Source organism: Octopus sinensis, linkage group LG4 (assembly GCF_006345805.1).
Source record: "Octopus sinensis linkage group LG4, ASM634580v1, whole genome shotgun sequence".
NCBI lineage: Eukaryota > Metazoa > Mollusca > Cephalopoda > Octopoda > Octopodidae > Octopus > Octopus sinensis.
The window spans coordinates 101,262,633-101,286,569 of record NC_043000.1 but is presented as its reverse complement, the minus strand read 5'-3'; the positions used below and the strand labels follow the sequence as shown (position 1 = coordinate 101,286,569).

The following is a 23,937-nucleotide window of genomic DNA, read 5'->3' as shown; positions in this document are numbered from 1 at the left end:
AGGCTACATTCAGTTAATTTACTCATTTTGTACCTGGTAATTTTAGCCTTCACCTGCAATCCTTCTTGCCTGTTTGATGTCCTCTCATCTAATCACCTTTCTGTTATTCACCATAGAGAACTTTGTATCAACTGTGAAATGAGAGAAGCTCGAAATCTATCCAAACATAACACCCACTTGCACCAACATCTAAATTTCTTTGCTCATTTTTCCCTTCCACCACATTGCTTGAGTAATGAGGGATGACTGATACACCCTTTCTTCTAAGGCTGCACTGCTAACCAACACACCCTTTCCCCTGGGTTGCTCTTCTATTGAGATCCATCACTTTATTACCAGCTAACATTAACCTCCTATGCTGCCTTCATTGACAAACATCACACGCACATGCACACATTCATGCTCTCTCCTCACCAATTCCACCTCAGTGGAATTGCATCAGATCCATTAAACCCCAACCTTCAATTCTCCTTCCTCATATATCCATCCTGCCTATTCATCATTTACCAGCTGACATCTTTTATATTGCTAGCCTCTGCTCCCTCCCTTTCCTTCTCAAGTTATTCATTACTGACATCCATCACACACTTACCATCCACAGTTTTTATGACTGTCCATCACTTGTGCCCTCCTATTACTCTGGCCATTAATGTCTCCTTCATAACATCCTACAACCACTGTCTTCCATTGCTCCTTCTAACGCTATCTATCTTTCCCTTTTCTTTCTCCTTTACCACATTCTCACACCAATCTCTACTTATAGCCCACAACTAACAAACACACATACACACACATACTTTTCTATAAACACACACATTTTTGTATAGACACACACACACTTTTATATAAACACACAGACACATTTTTAAATACACACACACACACACACATATCCTGTCCTACAAGAATGGAATGGACATGCGGCGAGCTGGCAGAAACGTTAGCACGCCGGGCAAAATGTGTTCCGAGTTCAAATTCCGTCGAGGTCGACTTTGCCTTTCATCCTTCCGGGGTCGATAAATTATGTACCAGTTACACACTGGGGTCGATTTAATCAACTTAATCCCTTTGTCTGTCCTTGTTTGTCTCCTCTGTGTTTAGCCCCTTGTGGGTAGTAAAGAAATACATATTCATCATGAAAAACAAAAAAAAAAACTCATGAAACAGAATATAACCTGTAGCACACTTAATCACAGACTTGTAGATTATAACTACAATAACACTAAAATGACACCACCATCTTCACAACATGAAACCATAAACAAGTAAAATATAGAACATACTTCAGACAACCAATGTAATACACAGATTCCAATGTAAACAAGAAAGTTGCACACATCATGACTCAAACTGTTACACTGGATATACAGTTTGAACACTTTCATGTTGGTTAACAATTTAGCATTTATACTGGCCATATCTGACCAACCTATTCTATCTATTTTATTTTCAGACTGGTCACATGTGGCCTCTCACACAATATTATTCTAAAAATAAACAATCATATCATCAAAATCTCAAAGCTACAAGATAATGCATGATTCATTCAAAGGGTAAAATGGTAAAGACCCCCTTCGGTCATGAATGACCAAGGGATTGTACCTAGAAAGTTCCCCTTCAAAGCACAAGTCTGGGCAAAGTAATTTATGGAAAACCAGCAGTCACTCATGCATACTAGTCTCTCCTCTTTATTTTATCCAAGAGAAAAGCAAATGCTGACAAAGTTTGGTACCAGTGATGTCGCAACTCCTTTCTGCAGCTGAGTGAACTGGGGAAATGTGAAATAAAGTGCCTTGCTCAAGAACACAACACAGCCCGGTCGTCCATGAATCGAATTCACTACCTCGTGATTGTGAGCCTGATGCTCTAACCACAGAGCCTGTGAACAAATAAGCATTACATTTGACAGAGAAATCTGAAAGCTAAAGAGTTACGCATGTGTTTGTAATGAGGAACAATTGGAATTTGTTATAATTCAGAACACAAAATAAAAGTAGATGTGTTTGTGTGTGCCTAGACATCATGTAGTGGTCGTCATATAAATGAGGTTGTCCATTTTGTTTCTCTGTTTCCAGTCTTCCAGGGAAAATACATCTAAGCATAGGAAAATATTGCTTTGCTTGTAAACAGATGAAGATTGGTGACAGGAAGAGCATCCAACTACCTTTTTATCTTTTGTTTCAGTCATTAAACTACAGCCATGCTGGGGAAGCACCTTGAATAAATTTTAGTAGAATGTACTGATCCCAGTACTTACTTTTTAAAGCTGGTACTTATTCTATCAGCTCCTTTTGTTGAACTGCTAAGTTATGGGAATGTAAACACCCCAGCAACGATTGGTGAGGGACAAACACAGATCTAAAAACTCACGCAAATAGCTGTACAGAGAGATTTATACGACAAACTTCTAGTTTCCATCACTGAATCCACTCACAAGACTTTGGTCGACCTGAGGCTATAGTAGAAGACACTTGTCCAATGTGTCAGGTAGTGGAACTGAATCTTGAACCATGTGGTTTGGAAGCAAGCTTCCTACCACATAGCCATGCCTGCACATACAGCTACACCTGTGACTATGAAAATTCTGCTTCAATAAATTCTGTCTGATGCAATCAAGCATGGAAGTATAGACACTAAATGAAGATAATGATGATGAGCATTATCATTATAATGACCGCAGAAAACATTTGTTGACAGATATGACAGCACAACCATTTTATATAGAATTCCAAAGAAAATGAGATTAACTCTGGAAGTTTTACTAATAACAAATACAAACCTAAAATCAACACAAGTAAACATCATGTAAATTAATAATGTAGTGGAGTAGGATTTAACTGTTGAATAATTTTTAAATTTAATGACTTTATCTGATAAAACAATATTCCCAGAATCCTTTGCAGCCTACCAAAAAGCATGTAAACAACAAACTGTTATTACCATCAGTTTGTTTCATAGATGGAACTGAATGTTGTGAAATATTAAAGGGGTAATACATACATTGTAAATATACATATATATATTGCTTACGGCCACATCACGTTGAAAGCACCGGTTCTCATCCGATCACTGAAGTTAAGCAATGTTGAGCCTAGTTAGTACTTAGATGGGTGACCGCTTGGGAAACCTAGGTGCTATAAGCATTCCATTACTATAGGCGCAGCAGTGGCTGTGTGGTAAGTAGCTTGCTTACCAACCACATGGTTCCAAGTTCATTCCCACTGCGTGGCACCTTGGGCAGGTGTCTTCTACTATAGCCTCAGGACGACCAAAGCCTTGCAAGTGGATTTGGTAGGCGGAAACTGAAAGAAGCCCATTGTATATATGTATATATACAATGTGTGTGTATGTTTGTGTGTCTGTGTTTGTTCCCCCAACATCGCTTGACAACCCATGCTAGCGTGTTTACGTCTCCGTAACTTAGCAGTTCAGCAAAAGAGACCGATATAATAAGTACTAGGCTTCCAAAGAATAAGTCCTGGGGTCGATTTGCTCAACAAATGGTGGTGCTCCAGCACGGTCACAGTCAAATGACTGAAACAAGTAAAAGAGTAAAAGTGTATGTGTGTCTGTAGAGTGTACTCAGCCACTTGCATGCTAATTTCACAAGCTGGCAGTTCCATTGATCAGATCAACTGGAATCAACTGGAATGGAACCCTTGTTGTAAGAACTGATGAAGTGCTAGTTACATATATGCATAAATATAGATACATATAAACACACACACATATGTATATATGTATATATATATATATATATATATATATATATATATATATATACATATACATACATACATATATACATACATACATATATGCATACATATATATATGTATATACATATACATATATGAATGTGTGTGTGTGTATATATATATATATATATATTATATATATATATATGTATATACATATACATATATACATATACATATATGAATGTATATATATATACATACATATATGCATACATATACATATATACATATACATATATGAATGTATATAAATATATATATATATATATATATATATATACATACATATATGCATACATATCTGTATATACATATATGAATCCATATATATATATATACACACATACATACATATATGCATACATATATGTGAATACATATGTATGTGTGTATACATATACATATACACACACACACATAGACAGACAGACAAACAGACAGACAGATATAATTTAGTTACTTTTATCAGGAGTTAGATTTGTCATTGTCTTGTTATTAATTTAATTAAAAGCTATGGGTAATGCATCATCTGTATCTATATTTTGTCAAACATACCAAAAGAGATTAGAAGAATAATATTGTTTGTATCTATAATTACATCTGTTTCTTGTTAATTCTACTTGCTGCTCTCATTATTAATAATCAATTAATGGCTATAGTTAAAACCTCAACAATTAATAATGACACACAGACATAATTTAGCAAAATATAAATAGAATATAATGCAAGAGATATATATCTCACCAAATCATTTTTATGGTAGAACCAAGATGTAAGAAGTTTTCTGTCTCTGTATTATGGCACACTTGTGACACACATGTAGTCTTTGCAAATGTTCCACAAGCTTTTGAAAGCAAGTCAGAAATTGTTGCTATGATTTATATACATATATATATATATGTATATATATATATATATATATATATATATATCATCATCATCATCATCATCATCATCATCATTTAATGTCTGTTTTCCGTGCTAGCATAGGTTGGATGGTTTGACCGGGGTCTTGGAAGCCGGGAGGCTGCACCATACCCCAGTCTGGTCTGGCAGTGTTTCTACAGCTGGATGCCTTTCCTAACTCCATGAGTGTAGTGAGTGCTTTTTATGTTCCACCGGCACAGGTGCCAGGGGAGGCTGGCAGTGGCCACGATCGGTTGGTGCTTTTTACATGCCTATATATATATATAGTGTCACATAACTAGCACTATGCCTGAGAAGACCCGTCAAGTCAAGTGAAATTGTAGTCATAGCTGATGCCAGTGTTGCAAAGCTGGCACCCATACTCTATACATACATACATACATACATACACACACATACATACATATGTACACACATATGTATGGTTGGTGTTAGGAAGGGCATCCAGCTGTAGAAGCAGTGACAAGTGACCGAGATCTTTGGTAACACACTGTACTTGAAAAGACTTGTCAAGCTAAGTGAGATCATAGTCATGACCAATGCTGGTGTTATGTAAATGGTACCCATGCTGGTGCCACTTAAAAAGCACCCATTACACTCTTGGAGTGGTTGGTGTTAGAAAGGGCATCCAGCTGTAGAAACAATGCCAAGTCAGATCAGAACCTGGTGCAGCTCTCCAGCTGACCAGTATACAGTCAAACTGTTCAACCCATACCAGCATAAAAAATGGATGTATGATGATGTTGATGATATATATATAAGATCGCTAGCCACTACACATTCTTTATTTTCTCTCCTTGTTTTTTTTTTCTGTGTTCCTTTCTGTAGAAGAGCGTAGGCTCAAAACATTAAAGGCCCTTTCACTTCCCCAGTGTTAAACTAATACATCTGTTTGTTGTCTACACCACCTGTCTTCGTCTTTTTTGAGGTTTTTTTTGTGAATTCTCCCTATATGGCAATTCTTTTTCCCAACTACATGGTTTTGAGATCAGTCCCACTGATAGCACCCTGGGTAAGTGTGTTCTAATATAGCCTTTGACTGACCAAAGCCTTGTGATTAGATTTGGTAGACAGAAACTGAAAGAAGCCTGTTGTGTGTGTTTGTGTGCGTGTGTGTGTGTGTGTTTGTGCGTGTGTGTGTGTCTTTGTATGTGTTTGTCCCCCAACACTACTGGACAACTAGAGTTTGTCTGTTTACACACCCATAACATTAGCAGCTCAGCAAAGAGACCAATAAAATAAGTACCAGGTTTATAAAAGGAAGTTGATTCATTTAACTAAAAAAATTCTTCAAGGTGGTGCCCCAGCGTGGAATAAGTAAAAGATAACAATAAAAGATATATGTATAATTTGAGTATTTTTAATGCACTGCACCAATGAATTCTTAATTTTGTTTCAATCATTAGATTGTTCCATGTTGGGGGCACCTCCTTGAAGGGTTTTAGTCAAACAAATCAATCCCCAGAAGGCAGTTCTTTCAGTTTAAATTGCATACATCACTCTTGGTTTAAATTTTAATGCTACAAGACTTTACTTTCATCAGTTACTTGAACAACTATCCTTTAATTATCGTCTAGATCAAAAGACCATATATGTTATTTCCTTGGTAATTTCATCTTGTTTAGTAACTTTTCTGTACTTTATCATTAAGACATATGACTATATATATTTATATCCTTCCGTCCATTTTGTTTAGTACCTTTCTTGTCCTCATAACTTTTCTTATAATTATTGTTTTGATCAAAAGACTTTTTGTATTCAATGTTCATTTTATTTTGTTTTTTTCAATTACCAACCCCATTATCTTATTTTTCTTAGTCTTCATTTGTTTTCCTCTTTCACACTCGTCTATATCATTGCACTTCTAATGAATTGCAGGCCTTATTGGAATTGACTATATTATCTTCTTAAGTGCTGAAATTTTGATGATTTCCGATTGACTACTGATGCTGGGATTAGACTAGTGCACATCTGTTTATGCTGCTTTTTCATTTTTTTTTTCTGTAAATGTCTTTATTGTCCAGTTGTGTCATACACACACACATACATACATACATACATGTAACACTACAGCACATATTAATTTATTTCACATAAGGATATAGTTTATGTGCGAGTAGTAACTTCTTCACAGAGCATACAATAGTAAGTTGACTGATGATTGTAATATTGACATAAAGGGATTTTATTCCAGTAAAATCCAATGAAAAGTCGTCTTAATGAACACAGATAACCAAGAAGTCATCAATATTCTGATGGCTTACAAATTTCCCAATTAAATTACAGCAGAAATCACAGATGATACTGGTTTCAAATTTTAGCACAAGGCCAGCAAGTGTGAAAGATGGGGCTAGTCAATTACATAAACCCCTGTACTCAACTGATATTTATTTTATCAACTCCTGAAAGGATGTAAAGCAAAGTTGACTTCAGCAGCATTTGAACTCAGAGCATAAAGACAAATGAAATGCTGCTAAGCCTTTTGTCCAGCATGCTAACAATTCTGCCAGCTTGCCCACCTTACAGTCACATATTGCCAAGCAGTTATTGTTATCAAAGTTAGTGAGTTGCAAAAATGCTCAAGATATTCTTATCAGTTGGTTATTGTATTCTAAAAGTTTCAGTCTTAAAGTCACCCCAGCAAGTGACTTCCACAGCATTAAATATAATGGTATTTTACTACAAGTACTTTTACAGGCTGTGTGATACTGTGGCAAAATTGTAGGTCGATTTAAAAAAAACAGCTTGTATCTAACAGGACTTTATCTTCTTCTTATTGCAGAGTAATGTAATCATAAAAGAAAACACTTGAATAAATGAATATATATATATTTTCAGACAATCTAGGGCTTCTGTTATCAAAACAACAATAAGAGTTCCATAAAAGACAAGTTGGTAAAATATTCAAGTCAGATTGGCTTCAAAACTATTAGTGGATTGGAAGAAATGACAAATATGATAACAAGAAAAATTCTAATTACTCCTGTGAGAGCTACAAATTGAAAATGTAATATAAACAGGACAGAATTATTTATTTACCTGGGTAGTGTGATGAGCATAGATATAATAATGAATGTTGACATAACAACCAGATTTTCAAAAGCAAGAAATGTCTTTAGACAACTAAGCAACAGATGGAAATCAAAATCAATATATATCAAAATATAATTCATATTTTGCTATCAATAATACATCAGTACTTTTTATGGTGCAGAGTGTTGGCATGGAATAAAAACTGATATGTATTAAAACTGCTGCATTTCCCAAACAGCTCTTAAAAGAAAAGTTTAAAGTTTTTGAGTGAAATGAAAATCGTTATGAAAGAACATCAAAGAAAGAAAAGCTGAATTGCCATACAATTCAAAAGAAACTGCTGTATGTTGTGTTATAATAGACATCATCTGCATAAAGTAAAACAAACCAAGAAGTTTCAAGAACGGAGTGTTGATGCAGTGATAAAAGAATTGGGGCAGTGTGTGAGAACAGCTTAGGGGTTTGCAATAAACAGTTCTGGAGCGTCAGTCTCTCAGCAGTGTCATTAAATTGGGAAGAATAAAGATTGTACAGGAATGAATATACACCAGCAGATCGAATAGACATATAGCTCTTCTGATGGAGTAACATAGATACTTTGTGGTCATTTGTGAACCAACTAGAAATAGAAACCAAGCCTCTTTCGAATAACATCTTACTGTGTCAAAAATGAAAAGACATACTAGACAGAGATGTTGCACCTATAGGATACCACACTCATCCAGATAACTTTTTATAAGTTAATGCTAGTAAATTTAACCCCTTAGTACTCAAACTGGTCACATCCAACCCAAATATTCTACCTGTTTTGTGTTCAAATTGGCCAGATCCTGCCCCTCACACCTACCCTACAATATCATAGTAAAAGTAAATCTCATGTCATTGAAATCTTGAAGCTATAATGTAAGGCATAATTAATTCAAAATAATCTTTTCTACTATAGGCACAAGGCCTGAGATTTGGGGGTGGGGATAGTCGATTACATTGACTCCAGTACTGAACAGATACTTAATTTATCGACCTTGAAAGGATGAAAGTCAAAGTCGACTTCAGTGGAATTTGAACTCAGAAAGTAGTGGCAGACAAAATATCACTAACCATTTTCTAGGTAACCTGAATGCTAAAACGTAAAAGCAAAACATCATTAAAAATCTGACTAGAAATAAACGAAATGGGAAATTAAATATTAGCAGTCATCTGCCATTCTTCTAAGCCCACTATTCCAGGGAAAGTCGTAGGTGTAGAGTCCTAAGACACCTCTTTCATAGGGTCCTGTCAGAAGGATTGTCATTACATTTTCCAGATAAATTCCCAAGAGTGACCAACTGTTATTATAGATATTATCCAACCTTCCAGTTCTTGGTCTACCCTAGAGCTCTGCTGGTTGGCTCAGCTTGAAGAATTTGTCTTGCAATTCTTTCCAACAATATTCCACTTACATAGATGAAGTGGTGGGAAAGGATCATCAGACGCTTGGCCTCACTGAGGAAGTGACAAAGGATCGGGAAATGTGGCAGTTTGCTGTTTTTGATAAGACGTGTCAAGCTAAGTAAAATCATTGTCTTCCACACATACATTGTTCTTTCAGGTGCCGGTGCCACAAAAAATCACCTGTACTAGTGCTGTGTAAATGCACCCATGTTAGTGCCATGAATACAAACCTGTGCTGGTGTTGCATAAATGCACCCATGCAGGTGGCATGTAAAAAGCACCCAGCACACTCTTTTAAGTGGTTGGCATTAGGAAGGGTATCCAGCAGTAGAAACCATGCCACAACAGACAGTAGGAGTCTGGACGGCTCCCAGTTGGCCAATCCAAGTCAAACCATCCATGCCAGCATGGAAAGCGGATGTTAAAGAATGATGATGATGATGATGATGATGTCTGTAGTATTAAAGCCACAACTTCTCAATGCAGAGAAGTAGCATCTTGACCTGTAGAGACTTTTTAATCTCTTGCCAATGTCCCCTGTCTAGTAATGTTACATTAATCCAGAAAACCTTTGGAAGAACTCCATTTTGGCCACTCGGCCACTGGTATCTGAGATCATACTTTTTCAGTCATGACCATAGGGGAGGTTGGGCAAAGAAGCCAAATGGTAATCAAAATAACCAATATAGTTTCCATATTATTTTTCTGGCAAACAAGGGAGACAAGCTAAGACATGTTTTAAGATTATTTCAACATCTTCAGTGACACATAGGCTTGGCTATGCTCATCATAGCCATGATGAATAAATAACCAAGTAAATATACAAGATCAATATTTATTAGAAGATGAAAATAGAACTGTTCGGAGATTACATAATTTAGAAATGTTACCAGCATGATAAACAGTATATACATAAGTGTTGACAGAGGTATATACATAAGTGTTGACAGAGATTTAATGCATGGAGTGCTAAAAAGGAGGGTGGGAGATAGGTAAAGGCAAGCTGTGCGGTAAATAAGTTCACTTTGAAACTACATGGTTCTAAATTTGGTCCCACTGTGCAGTACTTTAGGAACATGTTCTGTACTTGTAGCCTTGGGTTCATTAGTAACTTGTGAGTGAATTTTGATAAACAGATGCTAAGCAGAAGCCCAATGGATTTGTTTGTGTGTGTGTGTGTGTGTGCATGCTTGTGTGTATGCATGCAGATGTATGTGTGTGAATGCTGGTGTATGTTCTACATGCTTCTGTGTGTGTATGTATGCTTGTGTGTATGTACTTGTGAATTCATGCTTGTGTGTATGAGCTTGTGTGTGTGTATGCTTGTGTGTATGTGCTTGTGTTTGTGCATGCACGTGTATGTGTGTGAATGCTGGTGTGTGTTCTGCATGCCTCTGTGTGTATATGTGAATGTGTGTGTGTGTGTGTGTGTGTATGCTTGTGTGTATGTACATGTGTGTGAGCATGCTTGTATGTGCTTGTGAACATGCATGCTTGTGTGTGTGCATGCACATGTATGTGTGTGAAAGCTGGTGTGTGTTCTGCATGCCTGTGTGTGTGTGTATGCTTGTGAGTGTGCATGCTTATATGTGCTTTTGTATGTGTGCATATTTGTGTGTGTGTGTTCTTGTATGCATGCATACTTGCTTGTGTATATGTACATGTGTGTCTCTTTCTGTGTGTCTGGGTGGATGTTTTTGTTTTGTGTGCAAATGTGAGCATGCCTGTGTCTGTGTATATTCATGTGTGTATGTTTGAATATGTTTCTGTGTATTTATGTGTGCTTGTGCATGCAAATATGTGTGTGTGTGCATGTATAGGTGTATGTGAGTATATGTGTGTGTGTAAGTAAATGTTTACACCAGTTAAAAAAAGGACTGTTGTTGTGCTTATGTTTTGTCCTTTGCTGTCCTGTAACTTAGCTGGTCAACAAATGGAGATTGATACACTAAATACCAGACCAGTACTGAGATCAATATGATCAGCTAAGCATCTAAAAGTGCTCTTACTCCAGGATGGCTACTGTCTAATGATGGAAATCATGAGAAGCCTTATGAGAGGATTTGGTGAATGGAAACTGAAAGAAGCTCATCCTATATATCTATATATCTATGCATGTGTGTCATTGTCTGTGTTTGTCCCCTCCATTACCACCAGCACTTAAAAACTGGTGTTTGTAAGTTTACATCCCTACAACTTAATGGTTTGGCAAAAGAGATCAATAGAATAGGTATCAGGCTTGAAAAAAATATAAGTAAAAGTACTGGGCGGGGGGGGGGGTCGATTCCCTTGGCTAAAATTCTTCAAGGTGGTGCCCCAGCATGGCCACAATCTAATGTCTGAAACAAATGAAATATAAAAGAAAGGTAACATTTTAGATTCCAATACATAGAATAAGGACCAAAATCCATTGGAAAGATAAACTGGGAAGACTTTCTGGAAATCTGGTAACATTATGCTTTGACCAAGAAGCAAGGGAATGACAAGTGGCATTATAGAAATGGAGGCTTGAAAATGGTGTGAGCACATCATCATCATCATCCCCCTCATCATCATCATCATCATTATTATTATTATTTTAGCATGTATTTTTCCATGCAAGCTAATAGTTCCTTTGGCTAGGCATGCTTTAACAGATGGCTGGAAATAAACAATGGTGATGCTACTTTACAACCATTACTTACAAAGGTAATGAGCTGGCAAAAATCGCTAGCACACAGGCCAAAATAATTAGCAGTAATTCATCCATCTTTATGGTCTGAGTTTAAATTCTGCTGAGGTTTACTTTACTTTTAATTCTCTCGGGATCGATAAAATAAGTACCAGTTGAGCAGAGGGGTGGGCAGGGTCGATGTAATCGACTTATCCACTCACATGAAATTGCTGGCCTTCTACCAAAATCTGAAACCAATATCAAGACAAAGAGTCACAAATACACAGTCATATATACATATATATATATATATATATATATATATATATATATATATATATATATACATATATATATATATATACATACATACATACATACATACATACATACATACACATACAAATATTTGTGCATATGTGTGTGTATGTATACATATATATATATATATTATATATATATATACACATTCCTCGGCGTAGGAGTGGCTGTGTGGTAAGTAGCTTGTTTACCAACCACATGGTTCTGGGTTCAGTCCCACTGTGTGGCACCTTGGGCAAGTGTCTTCTACTATAGCTTCGGGCTGACCAAAGCCTTGTGAGTGGATTTGGTAGACAGAAACTGAAAGAAGCCCGTCGTATGTATGTATATATGTATGTGTGTGTATGTGTTTGTGTGTCTGTTTGTCCCCCCAACATCGCTTGACAACCGATGCTGGTGTGTTTACGTCCCCGTAACTTAGTGGTTCGGCAAAAAAGAGACCGATAGAATAAGTACTAGGCTTACAAAGAATAAGTCCTGGGGTCGATTTGCTCGACTAAAGGTACAGTCACATGACTGAAAAAAGTAAAAGAGTATATATATATATATATATATATATATATATATATATATATATGTCTATCTATATCTATACACACACACATACATATATAAAGTAAGATTCTTTCAGCTTCCATCTACCACTGCCAGTCACAAGGCCTTGCTCAACCTGGGTCTATTGTAGAAGACACTTGCCCAAAGTGTCATGCAGTGAGACTGAACCCCAAATCATATGGTTGGGAAGCAAACTTTTTAACCACAAAGCCATGCCTGCACCTCTCTCAGAAACCATACTGGCACTGCAGTGCTGACACACAAGACCTCTAGTTCTTTGCTATATAAATTTCGGTATTTTATTTTGTATTACTGAGATGAAAACCATTATTATACTAGGGACACCACTTGTATGACAGTGATACTCATGCATGTCTGTTGTGTGATACCAAGATAAGGAAACACAAACACAGACACAGAAGAAGCAAACATCTTAAGTGAATAACCATGCCTGTATAATCCAGAGAAAATTTCTGACAGGTATCAGGTAAGATTTGATTAAATCAGAGACACCACAGCAAAGCACTGACAATGTGCAATCATATTTCTGTGCTTATGAAATGATCCAAATGATGAGTCACATGTTGAGCAAATTAATATTTCTGTTGAAATATTACTTTTGCTCATTACCAGATTCCTATGATTCTTTAAATGGTTTGTGAAATAACAGCAAGATTACATGAGATTGCATATATAAGGTAGGAAGATTTGATAAAGACACAATATAATGATAAAAAGAAACAACAGTGTTTGGGTCAGGGTGAATTGGACAGCTATTAATTGATGTACATCAGTAATGCTTAAAACTTTTGAATCTTCTAATACCATTGCAGACCCAGGGCTGTTTCCAGCATCTGGATTGCTTGAGGCTTCAGAGTTAATCTGCAATTTGGACATGAACATAATGAAAATATTTACTACTTTGTTATAATCACTGGCTGTAATGTTGTAATATGCAAATGGGAATAAGAAAATGAAAGTAAAAGTTCAATCAATAGAAAGAATTACTGTAGGGTATTTGAAAATTTATCCATTTAAACCTACAGGTAATACATATAATTAAGTGAACATGCATATAAGCATGAACACAGATGCTTAACAGTGCAGAAATTCCAATAAAAGAGCCTCATTACTTTGTAAGCAAACAGCTCTTAATCTGGTACAAACGAAATGAGTAAACAATAAAAATAATATATTTATGTATACATACAAATATGCGCATGTATAAGTACTTACTTCTAAGCATATACCCTTAAATTATAGCTAATCAAGCATATTTCACATTAAAAATATTTCACGGCTTCTATTACATAACGAGCAAACAGGAAGAACCCAAGGAAATATGTATAATTATCAGCAAAAGTTTAATCCTTTCCAAAACTGAATAGAAACCAGTGTTTCAAAAGAACTTGAAAGCATTGAGAAATCACAGACAAACCATTAACTTGGAACTACCTCAGAAATAAACACAAAACATACAAGAATTCACTAGAAATAAATCAATTACTGCTTCACAAACTTCTACAGAATACTTGTTGAAAATTAATAAATAAAAATCAAAATTATTTCATTTAAAATATTGCACTTGCGTCCTCTTGAAATGATAATTAAAATAATACTGCTAATGTTAATAATAACAGTGATAGAATATTAAAAAAAAAAATCATTATTATTATTATTATTATTATTATTACTATTATTAATAGCTATGACAACAATATTACTATCGATGCTGTTGAATATCATAAAAGTCTAGGATTTTAAAAAAAATAGATAATTGAAAATAAAAGCAAGCTAATAGGAATATTTGACAAACACAAACAAAAGAAGTTCTTTTTCCGTCTTCAAGGAAGCCAAAAGGAATAAAACATCAGCAGAGGTTACAGACATTAATGAAGAGAAGAAGCTACAAGAAGACAACAAGAAGACAACAAGGTAATGCATTGGAAACAAAACTGAACTAAAAATTCCAATAATGTACTAAATTAATGGCAAGAAAATGTTTCTAGCATTACTAGTGCCTTACAAAACTTGAATGTTTGTGCATTAAGAAGGAATTCAACTTTGTCTCAGAATCTCAGAGTTCCAAACTCTGCCGAGGGAGAGCCTCCACCCAAGTAGGAATGCATTTGGACTCATATGATGGAATTGAAAAGTAGCTGTAGAGAGTGTTTTGGTGTTAAATATGTAGTTTTGAACAAGTAGTGTGTGTGTGTGTGTGTGCATACATATGTGTTTGTGTGTGTGTGTTTGCGCACATGTAGTGTGTGTGTATACATGTATGTGTGTGTGTTTGTGTGTGTGTACATACATGTATGTGTGTGTGTTTGCGCACATGTAGTGTGTGCGCATACATGTATGTGTGTGTGTGTGTGTTTGTGCACATGTAGTGTGTGCATACATGTATGTGTGTGTGTTTGTGTGTGTGTGTGTGTTTGCGCACATGTAGTGTGTGTGCATACATGTATGTGTGTGTGTTTGTGTGTGTGTGTGTGTGCATGCGCACATGTAAGTAAGACCAAACTGAGAGATGAAATATATTGAAAATCCTATTGGTATTGTAAAACCCTTAAAAAATACAGGTTATATAAATACAAACCTGTAGAAGCTTCAGAAAGTGTCCACATATCAATATCCTAGTATATACAAGCTCTCATTGACAGGAAAATAAAAGAAAAACCATCCAGATATTATTATCAAAGGCCATTGAACAAAACAATGCCTATTGATAGATGTAGCAGCAATGCCAATGGATAACAGGATATCTCTAACAGAACTGGAAAAATTACGTAAATATATATGCTTGTGCATATGTGAATGTATGTGTGTGTATGTGTGTGTGTGTGTGTGTGTGTGTGTGTGCAAGGACACACAGAGGTGATGAATATAATTCAAAGATGAGGTAAAAAAAAATAAATAAACATATTGTTGGTATTAGTCTGATATTCAGGAAATGGGTGAAAAATAGGAAATATTTTAAAGATTTTTGTGTAATATACTCTTCTTATGAAAGATAGGATAGAAACAGGAAGAAAAGAATGAGGAAGGAAAAGTTAAGAAATACAAAAGCATGTGTATCCAACTGTCACTGCATGGTGAAAGACTGGAAGTAGTGGAGAGGTTGCTTTAGGCATTATCGGCAAGAGGGACAACTCTGACTTGGTGCATATCTGGGTGTTCATGTATACTTGCTTGTGAGTGTGTGCCTCTGTGTGTGTGTGTGTGTTTGTATGACACTGAAAAATTATAGACAAATGCTAACAAATGCATTTGGTGACATCCCCAAGTGTAATCAAATACAACTGTTAGCATTTATCTGCAACTTATCAAAGTTTCATAGTTTAGGTAAGAAACACAAAGTTTTCTTTAATACACATTAAAAATTATTCATTCATAATGTTTGATATATCCTAATCTCCACTATCTATATCCTGCAAACCTCTTGAATTATAATGCTTCAGTGGGGAAGTGATTGTGCACTGACAACCTTTGCACATACCTCTTGATTGTTTTGTTACCATACCTTCTTAGATATGTTATACATATCTGATTCATCATCATTCTATATCTCCATTCAAGCATCACTCTACTCATTAATATATAATGTAGAAGAGTTCTAAATCTTCTCCTTCTCAATGCACCCCACAACTCTTATTCTCTGATTACCTCCCACTAATCTCCTGTACCAGTGCCACTTAAAAAACACCCATGCTGGCAAGGGCGCAAGAACAGGGGGGACAGCGGGTGCACCTGCATCCCTTGGAATTTTCAGGTGGTGCAAGATCAAAATTTACACCCCCTACATAATTTTACTAGTTTCAGAAAATAGTGTCTAAAAAATTATCTGTATAAGATGCTTGAAGATAGATTTCATTTCAAAACAAAAACAAAAGTAAATAAATAAAAGTGATGAAGCTGGGCTTAAAATTCCCAAGGGAATATATGACTAACCAACTTCTGAAGCAAAGTACCATCAAAATAAAAAGTATGTAACAACAACAACAGTAGAAGCAAACAACAAGAACAACAACATGACCGGCATCTACGGCTACTCTTCAATACATAGCATTACTTGGATTCTTGAAGACAGCTCTATTCTGACAAAAATAACTCCAAAATCTTGCAATGCTGAAAATGTGTGAAGGTTCTTGTCCTCTCTCAGTCTGACACCTCTCTCAAGTTCTTTGAAGTTGATGTTGCTAAAGACTGACGGAATGGTTGGATGGATTCAACTGTTTGATCTCAGCCTAAAAATAAAAGCCCTTTCGAAATTCTTTCAGTCATATCGGTTTTTCGAGGAAGAGAGACTTCCTGGAAAATTATGAGGACTTCCTGGAAAGTTCCAAGGATGAGACTTCCTGGAAAATTCTGAGTAATTCCTGGAGAGTTCTGCAGACGATACTTCCTGGAAAATTCCGATGACTTCCTGGATAGTTCCGAGGGTGGGAGTTCCTGGAAAATTCCGAGGAATTCCTGGAAAGTTCTGAGGATAAGAGACTTCTTGGAAAGTTCCAAGAACTTCCTGCAAAATTCTGAGGATGTGTGTGTGTGTGTGTGTGTGTGTGTGTATCTATCTATCTATATATATATATATATATATACATTATTGGTGAATTGAAGAAATGGAGCTGAACGCAGATTGAACAGAAATCGTTTTATTTCATTCTACACGTGTTTCGAAAGGCACAAATTACCAAAATCGATTGAATAATGGGACCATATTGTGTCTTTCTCATCAGGAAGAAAAAAGGAAATCCGTTGGAAAAACAAAAACAGAACAGAGGCGAGCAAAAAACAAATCGAACTGTGCTCCTAAGAGCCCATGGCGAAACTGACGAAAATAAAACGATTTCTGTTCAATCTGCGTTCAGCTCCATTTCTTCAATTCACCAATAATGTTTTAATTTCAATTATCGCACCAACGCACGGTTGCAACGCCAGATGGTTGTACCTCCAACCGTGCTGTTCACTGCTGTGATTTTTGCTACTAGGTATCGGTTAAACTTTTGATTAATCTACTACAGATTATTCACTTTCTATTTCACATTATATATATATATATATATATATATATAGAGAACAAAGTGTATGTATGCCGCTATATATATATATATATATATAATATATATATATATATATATATATATAATATATACATACATGCATACATACATCATCATCGTTTTATGTCCACCTTCCATGCTGGCATGGGTTGGATGGTTTGACAAGAGCCGGCAAGGCAGAAGACTACACCAGGCTTCTGTGTCTGTTTTGACATGGCTGGATGCCCTTCCAAATGCCAACCATTTCAGTATGGACTGGATGCCTTTTATGTGGCACCAGCAGGGTCACCAAATAACTTGAAAGACAAGGAATCTTTGAGAGGGTAGGAGCCATTGGAGGAGAAGATGGTGAAAGGTTAGAGAGTGACAAAGCGACAGAAACAGGTGCCTTGCTATAGAAGAGGTACACAGTTACCCAGCCAGAGAGAGAGAGAACGAAAGAGAGACAGAGATAGATAGATAGAGAAAGAAAGAGAGAGGAAGGGAGAGAGAGAGAAGAAGGGGTCAAATTAATTTATTACACTTACATACTATTACAAAGAATGCTATGTTTTAAACCAACATTGGTAAACTGTTTGAAACACAGTGTCGGTAACCAACGAGTATTTGGTGTGCACAGAGAACTATTTCATAATATTCTTAGGAAACGTGTTAAAGACAATAATTTATGATTTTATCTGGAGCTTAAGTGGAATAAGTAAAACATTTCTAGAAGATCTCAATGCAGTTATTCACTAAGCTATTGCATTAGATGCAATAGAAGAAGTTCAAATACGGTGCATGTTTGAAAGAAAGAGGAAAAGAAACAGGAAACAAAGTAGAAAAATAAACAAAGGAAGAAAGGAAAAAGAGGATTAGAGCAAGAATGTGTGTGTGCGTGTTTTGTGTGTGCATGTTTGTGTGTGTGTGTGTGTTTGTGTGTTGTGTGTGTGTGTGTGTGAAAATGGAAAAGGGAGTGAAATGGAAAAGAAAATTTTTTTTAAAAAGTGAGAATATCAGAGAGAGAGAGTGAGAGAGAGAGTGGGGACAGAGAGGAAAGAAAGAGAGAGAGAGAGATAAGTAGGTGCACTAGAAGGTATTGGAGATTAACCAATTGAAAGAAAATGCAAGTAACACAAAAAGTCATGTTCAATCATGAAGAAACACTTTTCTGTTTTCAATAAAACCACGAGACAAGAAAGAGAACATGGGCTGAAGTTACAGACAATTGTAAAAGAGATGAAGTTCCCAATTTCTTTTTTGACTCTGCTCTCAGGTTTGATGAATGACCTACCTCTGGGTCATGGAATTTTCACGGCTGGATGCCAAAGTGATTTCTCATTAAATTTCGTTTTGGGTATTTTTTTACAAAACACCAAGACAGAAGTTCTTCACACCTACCTAATACTCAGAATGGAAAGAGCTGGAACAAATAACATGAAGCATTTTCTCTAATAATCTAACGATGAAATAAAGTACACTGCCCTGGTACTTTAATTCTATTGATTCTAGAAGGAAGAGAGGCAAAGATGACTTTCGCAGGATTTCAACTCACAATATCTTGACTTACTTTGTATAATTGACTATTTTTGCTTTTATATCTGTCTTACCCACCAAGAAGGTCTTACAGCTGTTTCCAGTAGGAAGGCGGACAGATCACAAATTTCTTTAGGTAGATGGCCACCCTGCTCAATCTGTAGAAAAGGCATAGGTAGAAACTTCATATGTTTCATAATAGTTTGCTTAGCTCCATATATCACTTAAAGTTTCATGTGTGTATAGGATACATCTGTCTCATCAGATATTGGAAGAATATGTGATGAGATGGCTGTGTCCTATACACCCATGAACATTTAAGTACGGGCTGAATCAAACAATTATTTCATATATACATGTGTGTGTGTGTGTGTGTGGTGCATAGTTTAGCAGTTAGAGGTATTCTGCTCATAATCATAAGGTTGTGAGATCGATTCCTGGGCAAACCACTTTATTTCACATTGCTTCAGTCCACTCAGCTTATTTTTATTTTTAAGTCTGATATCTATTCTATCAGTCACTTTTTGCTGAACTGTTAAGTTATGGGTATGTAAACAAACTAACATTAGTTGTCAAGCAGTGCTGGTGGATAAGCATTGAAGCATACACAGGTTAAAACTTTGTAGAATACTATGCCATGTTTGTCCACAGGTATTGGTTACCTGATGTCATCATATATTGGAGATGTTCTCGTTACTGGATATACATCAGGAATTCCATAGTATCCGTAGAGTTTTTATATAAAATGGAATAAATGACATTCTTTATTTAAAAATCACTACAATTGTTTCAACATGTTTTTATACTTATAGAACATTGGTGAGATGTCATGTAATAATTATCATCTGTTCAAAGTGTCAAATGCACCTCCTCAGGTGATTATCTCAATAAGTCCTTAGTTAGATTCTACTGTCACTTGAAGAGGTGCACTTTACACTTTGGATTGATGATAATGATTACACAACATTTCACCAGTGTACTACAAGTATAAAAACATGTTGAAACAATTGTAGAGATTTTTTTAATAAAGAATGTCATTCATTCCATTTTCTATCATTTATCTAGTTATATATATCTTCATCATCCTCATCACATCATCATTTAATGTCTACTTTCCATGTTGACATGGGTTGGATAGCTTGACAGGAGCTGGCAAGGCCAGGAGCTGCACTAGGTCCTACAGTCTGTTTTGGTTTGGTTTCTACTGCTGGATGCCCTTCATAATGCCAACCACTTTACAAAGTGTACTAGGTATTTTTAATGTGGCACCCTCACCAGTGCTTTTTATGTGACACCAGTACCAGCTGGAAACCAATAGCCAAGGCCGAAGGGAGATAATTGTTTACCTTCGTGGTGCTTTGGTGACCACAAAATCACAGCACAGCTGAAGATTGATGGACAATGGCAAAGAAAGATAATCAGATAGGGTTTTACCCTTAAAAATGAGGCCTTTCTCCCTCTACATTTTAAAGTGGTCTCAGGCCAGCAGTGTTTGGGATCTGAAGATATATCATAAGGCTAAACCCCTTATGAGCAAGAAACCCAGGGTAACCCCATAAACCAGCCAACCCAACCGTAATATGTGTGTGTGTGTGTGTGTATGTATGTGTGCCTGTCCATGCACACACATGTGAGTGTATGCGTGTATATGATGAGCTTCTTTCTGTTTCCATCTCCCAAATCCACTCACAAGACATTTGTCGGCCAAAGGCTATAGTAGGAGACATTTGTCGAACTTGCCCAGGGCACCACACAGTGGGAGATTGAACCCAGAACATTATGGCTGGGAAGCAAACGTCTAGCCATACAGCCACACACACACACAAATCTTCCTCTAAACAGTGGTTCCCAAACATTTTTGAACTGCTGCCCCCTTGGCACCCAGGGCTCATTCCTAGTGCACCTCCCTCATAGACCACCCTCTGCAGCAAATTCAAAACAATTGTATTTCACAAATAAAACTTAACCTAATTAACCCATTATTTTGCTTGCTTTTTCATCCATCAAACTCCTTTTAGCCACTCCATTATTGCCCCACTTTTCTTCAATGCCCCATACCCCCTGGATCTTTCTACTACCCACAGCAGAGCAGTACTGCCCACTTTGGAAATCACTGCTCTAAAATATACCCAACAAAGCAATAACACATGAAAGCTGAATAGTTGCTAAAAAGGAAATAAGCCCATTGCCCCCTAGGTACATCCATACAACCCAAAGCCACCCATGTCATCAGCAACCACTGAATGCCATCCTATTCCACTAAATCTACTCCTGTGTATATTTTCTTCTGACATTCTTTTGAATTCCTACAATTGTGACAACAACATTGCTTAGTGTATCTTGCCGAAGGACATAGCGCTGTGTATGTGATTACTTTTGATTAACTTAGTGAGCTGTAGTCAGAAATTTTGTTGTTGCTAACATTGTGACAATTGTTGCTGTTATTGTTGCTGTTGTTGTCGTTGTTGTTGTTACTTGTCTGTTCACTTGTTTGTTATAAGATAAAGAGTATCTTCAAATAAAGGCCAATTTACTTCTTGTACCAGTTAAGTGTATTGGTAGGTTCGTTTGTCTGTGATGAATATGTCCGTGTCTGTGTATGGTTTTGTTTATTTAGTCGTTTGTTTTTGCTTTGAATGTGTGTGTGTAAGTATATGTGTGTACATGTGCATGTGTGTTAATGTGGTCATGTGCATATATGTTTGTGGATGTATATATATATATATATTTGTATGCATGTATGTGAGTAATTTGTATATTTGTATGTGTATGCATATATATTTGTATATTTGTTTGTGTATGTGTATGTCTGTAGTAATATGTATATATATATATATATATATCTAGTTATATAAATCTACACACACAGATGTAAGCAGATATATATATATATATACTCAAGTACACCCACATATATTTATTTACATATTTGGATCTCTGCCTGTCTGTCTCTCTCCCTTCAAACACACACACATGTACATATACATGTATATATATATATATATATATATATATATATATAGATAGATAGATAGATAGATAGATAGATAGATAGATAGATAGATAGATATATTTATACATGTGTGTGTGAGTGTGTATGTGTATATTATATATATATATATGTGTGTGTGTGTGTGTGTGTGGTGTGTGTGTGTGTGTGTCTACATATGTTAATTTGTTTACATGTTTGCACATTTGCTTGAATGTATACCTATGTGTATACACCTTATAATTCTTCTATGTGTCTCTATAATTCTGTTCATATATTCAATAGATATGTATGTTTTTTTTTGGTGGGGGGGATGTCTTTTATTATGAGTATGCATTAGCATTGGTTTATGAATGTGTCTGAGCACATGTGTATGTACCTATGAGTGTGTGAGTGTGTGTTTGAATGCGTGTGTTTTTTTCCCCCATATGTACTGATGTGTTTATGTAAGCTGTCTTTCGGTAAGGTATATTTGTTGGATACGAGTGTACCTTTGTGTATGTGTGTATGTGAACATGTTTGAATGTGCACATGTATGTGTGTGTGTGCGTGTGTGTGTGTGTGTGTGTGTGTGTGTGTGTGTGTGTGCATGTGTATGTGTGAGCACAGCTGTAAATCTAATTAAGTTGCTTGACGATAACAAGATTATTTTATCAGAAGAAATCTACAAGAAGCAATCAATATCTCAGAACAGTTCTTGTTATTCATTAAGAATCATTAAGATTTTCATTTCTGTTACCCTATCATTCTCCACACTCTTTCCCCCCATTTTCTATTTATTAGAGAACTAGTGACAGTGAACTGATTGAAAATCTTTCATCAAGATTAGGAATTTATGAAGCTTCAAGAATTATTTCAGTCTAGCAAAGAAGAACTTCAGGTTGTCCATCAATCTACATCATTACTATATATTGCCATAAAAATGTGCATTGAGAAGATCCTTATTTGCTTAAGTTTTGCCCTTAACAATCTGAACATTTATTATATTAACCTCCCCACTTCTGTCCCTTTCAGTTCCCTATTAAAAAAAATTTTTTTTTTAAACTTTTGGAGCTATTTTTTTTACTTCCTTTGAGCTTCAAATTGAATGATAAAATATTGAGATAAGAATGTGTATCTGATCAAGTGTAACCTCTTATGAAACACTATTCTGACTACTAAAAATATTCATTCATATACAATTTTACTTGTTTCTCCCTCTTTCGACTGTGGCCATGATGGAGCACTGGCTTGAAGGGTTAATCAGATGAATCAGCCCCAGGGCTTATCTTAAGTCTTTTACTTACTCTGTCATTCGCTTTTGGCAAACTACTAAGTTACTGGAATGTAAATAAACAAATAAGCTAGTTATCAAGTAGTAGTGGTGAAAGATGTGTATGTATATGTGAATATGTATATATGTATCCATACACATATACATATATATATATATATATATATATATATATATATGTATGTATGTGTATATACATATATATACATACACACACACACACCACAGGCATTGACCACATTCAGATGGTGCTTTTTACATGTCACCAGTACAGGAGCAAGTCATGGGGGAGGGGACTAGCATCGACCACATTCGGATGGTGCTTATTACATGCCACTAGTACAGGTGCCAGTCAGGTGGTACTGGCACCGACCACAACTACAATTTCCATTTTGATTTTAATCTTGATTTGCTT

The 23,937-nt window shown here is 35.9% G+C and overlaps 1 protein-coding gene and 1 non-coding gene across 2 annotated transcripts in view; one reads left to right on the top strand and one right to left on the bottom strand.

Annotated features, from left to right (window-relative positions):
- Positions 1 to 23,937, bottom strand: part of LOC115210886 (beta-1,4-N-acetylgalactosaminyltransferase bre-4) — a 969,826-nt gene that overhangs the window by 593,439 nt on the left and 352,450 nt on the right. The gene's annotated exons all lie outside the window — the stretch shown is intronic.
- On the top strand, positions 3,025 to 3,143 carry LOC115211201. Its single transcript, XR_003881523.1, has one exon. It is a non-coding gene; the product is annotated as a 5S ribosomal RNA (ribosomal RNA).